General features: G+C 37.3%; 1 protein-coding gene across 1 annotated transcript in view; it reads left to right on the top strand.

Annotated features, from left to right (window-relative positions):
- CSMD1 (CUB and Sushi multiple domains 1) overlaps positions 1-12824 on the top strand; it is a 1094767-nt gene that overhangs the window by 765393 nt on the left and 316550 nt on the right. The gene's annotated exons all lie outside the window — the stretch shown is intronic.

The raw sequence follows: 12824 nt of genomic DNA, 5'->3' as shown, positions 1-12824 counted from the left end.
TGAAAATTTCACCTACTCAAACTTATGTTCAGGAATATGTGGTCTTGTTGATTTTTCAAAATGTGCAGCACTTTTTTATGACAGAATTTATATGTGCATCAAAAGAAAATAAGTGCAATTACTACTAATAGAAGAGAGTCTTAGAATCTTAATGCTTTTTTGTTCATTTCTTTTAAATTTTTCTTCCCCTGACTTTTTAAGAATTCTAATTAAAGATTTTTTTCCATATTTATTATAAAACGAAGATGGCAATCTCCCTGCTACTTGCAAGAAAGTTTGATCATAATAATAGAAAAATTTGTACTGACTATGCAGTATTATTAAAGGTAGTATTAATGTATAACTAAACTGTACAGTGTATATTATTATGGAGGCTCAAACTTACCAGTGCAAAAACCCTAAAAACCCATCTGCTACAATAATGTGCCAGATCAGTTCATACTATGCAATAGATCTTTTTCAGTGGATCTAGGGTTTTAGTAGAGCAGAATTTAATGAGATTGATGTGGATTAGTTTATTTCTCTGTTCGCTGGACTCGAAAAGACACTCACTCTTAAGTTGCACAGTGGGCAGGTTGCTAGTTCATAAGTCACAATAATACACAGAAGGAATTGCATACCCAGATAGATCAATTACGTTATGGTCAAAATGAAGATATATGAGTACAACACTTGGAGCTTTCACCCAGAAACAAAGTCCACACTAGCATCCACCAGGGTGAGAGGTAAAGAGACATGTTAACAGACATTGATGTTCACAGTATAAGAAAAAAGGGCTGAACTTTTAAGTCTTTCAGTTCTGAACAGGATAGCTGATATTGAATGAATTGTCATTTTATTAATCTTGGATTTGTCTAGCAGTGCAACAAAGGAAGATTGTTTTTTTTTATTTCATGTATCTCAGAAAGATGGGTATTTGCTTTAGACCAAGATGGCTGTAAATGTGAAGTCTTGAAACATATTTAAGACTTGCAGTATCCTTATGTTGCTTTCACATAAAGTCTCATCATCTTTATCAGTATGTTTCAATACAATTCTAATTGACTTCCATCACCGAGTAACTGTATATAGACTTAACACTATCCTTTTCGATAATAAAAAATAGCAAAGAAAATCCTTTTACTTTACAGACTATCTGAGTGAAATGGAACATCTTTCCTACTTCTTTCTAAATGAACTGTCTTGCTAGCATTTTGAAATCTCTAAAATTTAAAAAAAATCAATTACAAAGGTAATTTTCAAGTTTGCAAAACAATGAACTGATTTAAGGTTATGCTGAGAGTTTTGCAAATTTTCATGCCTGACTTTTCTTGAAGTTATGAATGACAGAACTCTAAAACTGAACTGTGTATTGAAGGTTTGATTTTAAGATTAGACTGGGGTGGTGTTATAGTCTTCTATTTGAGGGTGAATTCATATTTTTGTCTTGGTCCACAAAAGCAGAGAGGGAAAAATGTTCAGCCATATGGGGAGCAAGAGTCACATACAACTGAGGTTAAATGTTGGGAATCAAAATGATAATTCACTTTTATTCTCTATTAAAGAGGAGAGAAAGAAGGAAATGAAGAAAAAAGGAAAAGCAACCGGTAATTACAAAAAGGAAGTGATAGTTACCATTATGAATCCTGTGGTGTCCTGTTGATCCTTTCTTCTTTTCTCCTTTGATGGAGAGAGCTCCATCCAAGCTTGTCTTCTTATATGTAGGCTAAGTGGCACACTTTGTGATAGTATTTTAGCAGCCTTTCCCAAGCTTGGAGACTATGACAGCAGCACGTCTGCCACATAGACATTGGTGTTCACAGGGCGATTGTGCGATACACCTCAAGTCTGCAGGTTGCAATGTTCACCTGCTCTACCTTATTAGGAAAAGAAGCAGGTGCACAGAGTCTGTAGTTAACCGAACATCGTGTTAGTGTGATTGATTTCTGACTGCAATTTTTTAAAACTTCAAATCAACTTGCTTTTTGCACTTCAAGCAATGGCAAAACATATTGCTTTTTTAACAGTTCAGACAGTTTCAAAACAAATTGCTCTTCACCAGTTCTCTACAGGATTCTACTATTTTGACTGTCAGATTTGAAAATATTTACCAGAATGCTTAGAGTCATATTCGATTTTCTTTTCCAAGAAGACAAACAGTTCATGACATGTTGTTACTCTGTATTTTAAATTACTTTTGACTTACTCTAACAGTGAATTTGTGACCTTTCATCAGGTTAGTTTGCACATAGTATTTATTTTAAGATGATGATTTCTCTTAACATAACATTGAGTGAAGTTTAAGGAGGATAGTCTTGTCAAAGACATTTCCTTGAAAAAAAAAAACAACACAGAATCCCAAGAAATTTAAGGAAGCAAGCAACCAACCAACAAAAAACCCAACACATAATGAGCTTGAATATTTTAAAGAACAAATCTATAAAAACCCAAAAAATCCAAGGTTTTCAAATTTTGCATTCCAGTGCTTATGTAGGGAGAATTTTAATGTCAAATAAAAATAATTTTAAAAAAATTCTAACTTCCTAGGGGCAGTTGCACAGCTCCAGGTCTTAACCAACCGTATCGAGATCCTAGTTAGAAAAAATGTTTTTTTCTAACATTTTTTTGCTTTTTTTTCTGAGCAACACAAAAATCTAAGTTAAGTTTGATTCTTCTCCTGTTCAGAGGTATTTCTGTTAATGCTCTGCTTACTTTGAAGAGTTGATTTTCTTCCCTAAACATTTATTTGTTTCCTCTGGGTCCCACTATTGTAGCTTTTGATCAGCATCCTACTGAGTCATTTATTAGACTTTTAGTACTTGCAAATACAACTTTATGGTGCTCTTCTGACTCTTTGTCAAGTAGATGCTGTAATTCTTGGCAACTCTACATTGTTTTAGTTGTTCTGTTAAGCAGTTTCTCAACTTTTTAGAATCAGTTACTTTGAACTGTTCTTCTGAGGTCTTACCGATCTGTTGTCATTATCTCGTTCTTGCTGTTAGTATAATCTCTTCAGTACATACTAAGCATGTCTCTATCCCTTGCTGTTTCAATTCATTCTCTAGAGTGCGGGGGTTTTTTCTTAAGACTTGCTGTCTTGATTTCCTGACGCTTTCACTATTTTATGGTAACATTGCAAGGACTCCTTTTTTCAGCCCCACTGCCTACAGGAGGGCAACACTTCATGTTGTTTCAGCAATGATACCTAGTTTTGCATAATATTTTCCTAACGGATTGCTGATTGAGATATAGTAGATATGCCATGGGCTGCAATAGTTCTAAGTTTAATGACCTGGTAAATAAAGACTGTGTCTCAATTACGTTTTGGTTCTTTTTGTATTTGTTTTTTTAAATTATATTTTTTTTTTGAAAAACATACTTTCCACGCAGTACAAAGCACAGATTTTAAGTATTTGTTTTCTTCTTCTTTACAAAATAAAAGTTATTCACTGCAGTTGCCATAATTGAAGAAATTGGAATTAATTAGAGGGAGATTATGAAACTTTGCATACAGTTTTTAAGGGTGAGTTTTTAGGTATTTCACAGAACCACAGAATATGCAGAGGTGGAAGGGACCCACAAGTATCATTGAGTCCAATCCTTAGCCCTGTACAGGACCATCCACCCTCTGGGTGAAGAACCTCTTCCTAATATCCAAAATAAACTGCCTGTGACACAACTTCAGGCTGTTCCCTTTGGTTATGCCACAGAGAAGAGATCAGTGTTTGACCCTCCTCTTCTCCTCACAAGGAAGTTGTAACTGCAATTAGGTCTCCCCTCAGTCTCCTCTTCTCCAGGCTGAACACACCAAGTGCCCTCACCTGCTCCTCATACAGCTTCCCCTCCAGGCTCTTCATTATCTTAATTGCCCTCCTTTGGATACTCTCTAACACCTTAGTATCTTTCTTATGTTGCAGTGGTCAAAACTGCACACAGTATTCAAGGTGAGGCCACAAATTGAATTATACCTCAATATTTTGCCATTAAATGATGTTTCTAATTTATTGCCTTTCAAAGCATAGAGGGGGAACTTCAGGACAACATTTTTATTAAGTAAAAGTTCCCCTGGTTCACATCTAAGGAGTCTACATGCTGTTGAGGTTGATTTTGAGATAATTTATTTTAAGATAATTCATTCTCACGTTATGCCCTAAAAAAGCAGTCTTTTTAAGTAGCATATGATAATATGCAGGGGGGTTGAGTGAATTTATTTTGCTGCTTCATGAATTGATTCAAATTTGTGGTAGCTCAGATATGATCTGTTAGTGACACTTATCTTCCATGTAAGTAACTTATGCCTATACAATAAGTTTTGACTGGATTCAGAACGTGTGTTTGAATGGGCAAGTTTCCTCCAGTTAGACGGCATTATTGTACCATATTGATTAATATTATAGCAAGTTTTTTGAAAATGTGTTCATAAATACCTTGTTTCTTCAACGTTTCCTTATAGACAGGTCTCCTGTCCCTCCAAATGTCTCATCAGACCATCCTGCCACATGTAATAGGTTTCACATCTACAGAATCTGCAGTGTAACATTGTACTCTGACTGGGGAAGTTCTTGCTGACACCATACAGCTCATCCCTATTTACTAGAACCCTACCACAATATTGATTTTTATCTGTAGAACTTGTCCCTTCTTACCATACTTCAGCATTTTGAGTTGCAGACTTTTTGAGGATCAAAAATATGGAGATATATGAAGTTGTCTTGGGCTGAGCTGGCAAAATAGCAGCTGCCCAACTCAGAGTCAGTCTTTTCCCCCCACACACTGAGAAAAGCGAGACAGGGAAAAAAACCTCAAACTAGGTTTAAATTTAAGCTAACTATATATATTTATACAGAAAAGAGAAAATTAAAAGCAAACTACAATACACATTTACACAAGTTAGAAATAACAAGAAATAACTTCCCACTCCCTAGTGAACACAAATCCCACTGTTTTAACTATGAATCATTCCAGAGAACTCAATTCCCCAGAAACAGACTTAAGCAGAGAGAAAGATTAAGAACAGACATTTTACTTCCCTAAGATAACATGATGGTGAGCCGGGGCTCTGGGCCTGCCGTCTCTCCTGGGATGGCACGGTTCATCTTTCTGGGACTACGGCTATGAAGGAACTGACCAAGCCACTCACACACTGACTCTTACACTTTGAGATCATGTCAGAATACAGTATGGAATACTGTTGGCTAGAATCATAGAATCACAGAATCATAGAATCAATTGGGTTGGAAAAGACCTCCAAGATCATCAAGTCCAACCCTTGGTCCAACTCTAGTCCATTTACTAGATCATGGCACTCAGCGCCACGTCCAATCTGTGTTTAAAAATCTCCAGGGATGGTGAATCCACCCCCTCTCTGGGCAGCCCATTCCAATGCCTGATTACTCTCTCTGGAAAGAATTTTTTTCTGATCTCCAACTTAAATTTCCCCTGGCAGAGCTTAAGCCCATGCCCCCTTGTCCTATTGCTGAGTGCCTGGGAGAAGAGACCAACCCCCACCTGGCTAGAACTTCCCTTCAGGTAGTTCTAGACAGTGATGAGGTCACCTCTGAGCCTCCTCTTCTCCAGGCTAAACAACCCCAGCTCCCTCAGCCTCTCCCCATAGGGCTTGTGCTCCAGTCCCTTCACCAGCCTTGTTGCTCTTCTCTGGACCCGCTCCAGCACCTCAATATCCTTTCTGAACTGAGGGGCCCAGAACTGAACACAGTACTCAAGGTGTGGCCTCACCAATGCAGAGTACAGGGGAAGGATCACTGTCCTGGTCCTGCTGGCCACGCTATTTTTGATACAGGACAGGATCCCATTGGTTTTCTTGGCCACCTGGGCACACTGTGGGCTCATGTTGAGCTTCCTGTCAATTAGTACTCCAAGGTCCCTTTCTGCCTGGCTGCTCTCCAGCCACTCTGTGCCCAGCCTGTAGTGCTGCAGGAGGTTGTTGTGGCCAAAGTGCAGGACCCAGCACTTGGCCTTATTTAACTTCATCCCATTGGAATCAGCCCATCTCTCAAGTCTATCCAGATCCCTCTGCAGAGCCCTCCTGCCTTCCAGCAGGTCGACACTCCCTCCCAGCTTGGTGTCATCAGCAAATTTGCTGATGATGGACTCAATCCCCTCATCTAAATCATCAATAAAGATGCTAAACAGGACTGGACCCAACACAGATCCCTGGGTCACCACTAGTGACCGGCCGCCAGCTGGATGCAGCTCCGTTCACCAGCACTCTCTGGGCCCGACCCTCCAGCCAGCTCTTAATCCAGGAGAGGGTACACTTGTCCAGGCCATGGGCTACCAGCTTTTTCAGGAGTATATTATGGGAGACAGTATCAAAGGCCTTGCTGAAGTCCAGATAGACCACATCCACAGCCTTCCCCTCATCCACCAGGTGGGTCACCTGATCGTAAAAAGAGATCAGGTTGGTCAGACAGGACCTGCCCCTCCTAAACCCATGCTGGTTGGGTCTAATCCCCTGCCCACCCTGAAGGTGCTGTGTGATTGCACTCAGGATGAACTGCTCCATAACCCTGCCAGGCACGGAGGTCAGGCTGACAGGCCTGTAGTTGCCAGGGTCCTGCTTGCAGCCCTTTTTGTGGATTGGGGTGACATTCGCCAACCTCCAATCATCTGGGACCTCCCCAGAGAGCCAGGACTGTTGGAAGATGATGGAGAGCGGTTTGGCAAGCTCTTCTGCCAGCTCCTTCATCACCCTGGGATGGATCCCGTCTGGTCCCATAGACTTGTTAGGATCCAGCTGGCTCAGTAAGTCAGTAACTATTTCCTCCTGGAATACAGGAGGGCTATTCAGCTCCCTCTCCCTGTCTACCAGCTCCAGAGGCCAGTTGTCTTGAGGGCCACCTGTCTTACTGGTGAAAAGTGAGGCAAAGTAGGTGTTAAGTACCTCAGCCTTCTCCTCATCTTCCTTAACTATATTTCCCTTCAAGTCCAACAGAGAATGGAGGTTTTCCTTGCCCCTCCTTTTGTTATTAATGTATTTATAGAAGGGCTTTTTGTTATCCCTAACCGAATTAGGGAAATTAACTTCAAATTACCTTTTCCTTCCCTATTTTTTTCCTGCATGACCTAGCTCTATCTGTAAATTCTTCCTAAGTAGCCAGCCCTTTTTTCCAGTCTGTAAACTTTCTTTTTATCCCTGCTTTCTGGCAGAATCTCCCTATTTAACCAAGCTGGCCGTCTTCCCCTCCGGCTCTCCTTTCGGCACACTGGGACAGCCTGTTGCTGTGCATTCAAAATTTCCTTCTTAAAACATGTCCAATCCTCCTGGACCCCCTTGCCTTCAAGGGTTGTTTCCCAGGATATGCTCTGAATTAGTTTCTTGAATAGGCAAAAATATGCTCTCTGGAAGTCCAGTGTAGAGGTTTCAATGGTGGCTCTCTTTGCATCCCTGAGGACTGAAAATTCTATTATTTCATGGTCACTATGCCCCAGGCGGCCTCCAACCACTACATCATCTACCAGCCCCTCTCTGTTTGTAAATAGTAGGTCTAGCGGGGCCTTACCCCTGGTAGGCTCATTTACCAGTTGATGAAGGAAATTGTCCTCTGTACACTCCAGGAACCTCCTTGACTGCCTCTTCTCTGCAGTATGAAGCTCCCAGCAGATATCTGGCAGGTTAAAGTCACCCACAAGAACAAGGGCTGGAGATTTTAGAAGAAGTCAGCTGTCAGCTAGCTCAGCCCAGCTCAAGTCAGCCGACAGTCCCAGGCCTAGTCTGAAATCTAAAGCCTAAATTTAGGCCCAATTAGCTAAACCCGTAACAGAAGTACTTTCAGTCAAGTCTTTTCTCGTCATGGCAATATACTGGCTCATGCTGGTGGCTTACTCAACTACTATTTTATGAGTCACAGGACTGATTTGATAGAGTGAAGGAAATAGTCATTGTTATTTTTAGATTGCCTTATTTGTATATCCTGTTTTCTAGATCATACAAATACACTAAGACCTTCCTGAAAATGGGGTTTCCCATGATGTGTGGAAAATTAAAGCAATTTGTATGTTCTTTCTGCTTCACATAGCGTTAAAACTGATCTTTGTGCCATATGAGAGTGTGCGTATTTGAATATTAATTTTTTTATTTTTCATTCGCTGGCAAAGCATATTTAAATTTAGGGGGCTATGATATAATTGACAGAGGATTCACATGATTTAAAATTAAAATTATTAAGGTCCTAGTTAAGAAGCAAACAAACACTGGTTGAGTTCATCTTGCTTTGAAATATGCTCTTGTATTTATTTATTTTTGCATAATCAAGGAGATTTTTGAACTCAAAGTATAACTAAAGCAATTATATGAGAAAATTGTTGCAGTATAAGGATGAGATTTTAAACTTCCAATGTCTTGAAATCTTCCAGGATAGCATTGGTTCTGGCCTGAAATACATCCCAAAACAACAAAAAAAAAAAACGAAATAGTCTGTGTATTTTAATATAAGGTGCAAAATGTATTAAGCCTACTGGAAAAATCATGTTATATATAACTGACTCACTACAGTATATGTTCATCTTCAATTTGAATTTGAATGCATAAATTGTAATGCAAAGTTCTAAGTACATGCAACTGGTGCTTTAAAAAATACATATATTTTGGAAAACCAAGACCAGTTTATATTTTAAAATTTTATTTTTGTGATGTCTTCTGGGTTTTGTGTATACTTACTAGAATAATAAGGTTTTTATTAGCAATGCTGATATTTCTACATTTCAAAACGTTGTGTGAGTGAGATGTAGGGCTGCAAGAAAAGACTTCCATTCTGGCATTGAAGACATTTAGAATGAAACTTGTTTTGCGCATGTGGGTGCTTCGTGTCTGAACACACAATTGTACTTGATGGAGATTTGTCATATAGTCTGTAGAGTCAAAGAAGTGCTTCATCTGTTCCTAAAGCAGTCCAGTAGAGGCTGATCAACTAAGTTACTGCTTTAGTCACTCTCACTGTTTAAGAACCAAAAGGGATTTAGACATTTTAAATTTTAAAATGTAATGTTTAGCATGTACATAGTGTTGTGGAAGGAAGTATGCTACTTCAGATGAGGAGAATGCTGCACAGATTGAATGGGAAAGGTCCTGTAGTAGCCATATGTTGAATGAAAAAAAACATCATTTTTGAGTAGAGTCAGACCAGATTTAACTGAAAGTGTTGAAGAAAATCTCTCCTCCATTAATAGATTTATTTCTAAGAGTAAGTCTTTTAGAGAAACGGATGGACTCAAATCAAACCTGTTTTCTATATTAAGATTGGATGTCTCATTTGTGCATTAATTTAATTATCTTTAAAGACTGATGGTAGGCCCTGATGGAAGAGGGACTCATGATGCAAGGATCCAAGCATAAATTTTTTGCAGCACAGGAAGTACTGTATTTCCTGGTTTGTAAGAAAAGCTAACCAAAGAAGCACACTTAATTCTTCTAGTGTTATTTCATGTGGTATTTGCTTAATTTTTGTCAGATGATTTCTAACATTAGGTGCAGAAAAATCTCCAACTTTAAGTTTTTCTCTCGTAAGACAATTGTCACAAGTCCAGGCTAACAGTTATATTACTTATTTCTTACCTTTTGTCTGACCTTCCTCTTTCCATGCTGTTTTTGAGCAAAGGAGACTAACTGCTGAGCCTTATCTGTCTTCAGTATCTCATAGTTGCTTTCAGGATATCGGCTAGATTTACACTAATGAGATTGAGTTGTGGAGTGTGAATTTTATGAGCCTCATATGTATCTAAGTACGACATATTGAGTTATAAATGGCAATTTAGGAAAAAAACAAAGAATAACAACAAAAAAAAACCAGTAAGACTTTTGGAAAGAAACTATAGAAGCATACACATGAAGATATGGAAATACTGAAGAAGGAGATTTAGCAATGTATTTACTGTGATACTGTCTTATTTTACAATAAGTCCATATTTCAGAAAGACAGTTGGAATGTGTTGGCTGGTAATGCATTGCTCACGCAAACAAAAGATTCGGTGTCCAAAAAAAGGTGAAGATATTAGAATGTGCAAAGATTTAGTTGGAAAGATTAAGCCTTATATACATGGCTTAATGAAAGCTATTTTAAAAAAATCTACCAAAAAAACCCAACAAACAAACCAAAATTCAAAACCTTCAAAATTATCAAAATTATTTTGTTAAATACAAAAGCATGCCATTTTAAAAGTTCTAATGCTTCTGTTTCTTCATGTTCTAATACCAGACCAAGGAAAAAGAGAAAAGAGTTTTCCCTTTCAAAAGAGAGCAGTATGTAATATTTTTACTATGATATGTTTCTTCTGTATCTGCTTGGACAAGAATTATACAAATCTATTTTTGTGACTCTTCAGTTTAATACTTAGTGCAGTGAACGTGGTCCATACTTGCTTTTCTCGTCCAAACACTTTTCCAGACTAGGTATCTGAAAAATTCTTAATTATTTAGCCTATATATTGCAAAACAAAACCAGGCTATTCCTCTTTGAATCTTTTATTTTATAGCTAAAGAATTCCCTACTTAAAAAATGCAACGACCCCCTTCCCCACCCCCAGCTCTTCAGCATGTAGGCTTGTCTTTTTGTTTTCCAATTGTCAGAGGGAGACTTTAAAGATTTAAAATGAAGAAAACAAAACAGCAAAAAAACAACTACCACAACTTCACTTTCATCATTGATATTGACTGTTATGCATCCACTGCCATATGCGTACTTCTCTTGTTGCTGAGAGTTGAGTTGTTGCCTCCAGCTTTTTTCTTAGAGGAACTTATCCGCTCTTAGAATTTCTCCATCATTTCCTTTCTTGCCTAAGTTTTTGTCCTTTCATGTTGGTCTGCCTCACTTTCTTCTTTTATTTTTGCTGTTCGATCTCCATCAATATATTTATTTTCTGTTTAGCTTTAATCTTTTCTCTTTTTCATTTTATATTCTTTCAGAAAGTAAAAGGTTTAGATACAAAATTCAAATATAGAAACCTAATTGTTTTCACTGTTTAAAGGGACCTTAAAAACAAATAGATGGCCAGCTGAAATATTAACTTTTATTTTTAACCAGTGAAGAAAGCAGTAGGCTTCTATGCATAGTTTCTTAATGTTATTGCAATACTGTTCAGCATGAAAATGTACCCATTGGTGTTGTGGCATATATTCCACAAAAAATGTCCACATTTAATTTATTCATAGTTAAAAGTCTTCGGACAACTTTATCAAAAAGAGAATCCATCAGACATCTTGAGCTGAATATCCATTAAATATTCCTAAATACTGGACACTTTCTTTCTTTCCACATATTATAGAATTCAAATCAACATATTTGTTATTAATCCTGAACATATGTACACATGCATTCCCACAAAGAGACATGTAAATAAACACCTTAATATTTTACTTGCACAATCCAAAACATATAAATATAGCAACATAAACTCATCACTATTCTCTCGTTTAATTCAGTTTATTATTTTGTTGTTTCTTTTTTGGTTTTTTTATGACAGCAAATACTCAGAGCATGTATCAAATAAGAACCTTCTGGTGCTGTATTAAAAAATGCTACAGTTACCTCTCCACATTCTTTTGTTATCTTGTTTGTCTACAAGTTACTTGCAAATTCCCTTGCTAAGAACTATCGGGCTTATTCAATATTACATTGTCAAATGTATAAATCAAAGATGTCAAGGTTTATGTGCAGATCTCTTTTTTCCTGGTGTGCAACTATTCATAGTATATTATAGTACAAATGTCCTTGATTTTTTTCACTATATACCCTTTTGCTTTTTTATTTTTCCTGATTTTTTCTTCATTTTTTGGTATTCTGCATAGATAATCTTTGTGCAGACCCTGTGCAGCCTGATGGGGTTGATAATGAGGATGCCATAAACCCACATTTACTGCACAAGGAGACAAGTGCTACAGAATATTTTAGGCAACTACAGTTCTGTGTTACCTCCCAGAGCATATCCATTTGTATTGCCTTGGGACATGGGTGTTCACTGTTTCTTTGTGTATGACAGTCACTACTTATCTTCTCTTGTAAATCTTTTCTTTGGAATCTCTTCTGCTGGGGAAATGCCAGCTGATAACTTACAGGAGAATAATAGGAAATTCTATGAAATTCACAGACTGCATAGTAAAGTGTGTGTATGTATAGGAAAAAAATCAGTTTATTCTAAAAATATATCAGTATTTTCTGAAAATTATTGTCATTCCTTTCAGTTTGCTTTAGCAATTCTGAAGATTTTTTTGGTATCACAGCAAGTGAAAACCTCCAAGTATTAACATAACAAATATGTGTCAGCACTTCTTTTAATTAGCTGGCTTCAGTGTATTACTAAGCAGGAGCTTCATATTATTAAATAAAGAGCTATTGAAGGCATAATAAATGATTCTCCAAAAATAAACAGAGGACCAAATAATAGCATGTATTGTAAGAAATGAAAATCTAAAATTCCAGGAAGAAGGTGTTAGAAGTAATTCTATTTATTGGAATTTTTATTTCATCTTGAAAATATGCCAGGATTTACAGTAAATTATTATAGAATTAAAAGATTTTTAAAGTGTCACATAGCAAAAATGGCACTAGGGCTAATTTAATAGCTCAGATAACATGACAAGAGCAAGCTCCAAGGGTGCACTATGGGGCATGTATTGATTCCCCCATAATTTAAAGTATACAAGGGCACTTCCTAAATTAAGTTTACTTCTTTAGGATTTTTCTATTTTCAGAGTAAAAACCTGAAAGGATATTGTAAATTATTTAAGATGAAATTTTCTCCTGGATTTCATGAAATAAAGAAAAACTAGAATGTTCAGTCCTTACTGAGGCAGACAGTGAACTAATCATATATGTAAAAATGTATATATA

The sequence above is a fragment of the Pithys albifrons genome, chromosome 2, assembly GCF_047495875.1.
Source record: "Pithys albifrons albifrons isolate INPA30051 chromosome 2, PitAlb_v1, whole genome shotgun sequence".
NCBI classification, from domain to species: domain Eukaryota; kingdom Metazoa; phylum Chordata; class Aves; order Passeriformes; family Thamnophilidae; genus Pithys; species Pithys albifrons.
The sequence above is the reverse complement of the archived record's forward strand: the minus strand, read 5'-3'. Positions and strand labels throughout refer to the sequence as shown.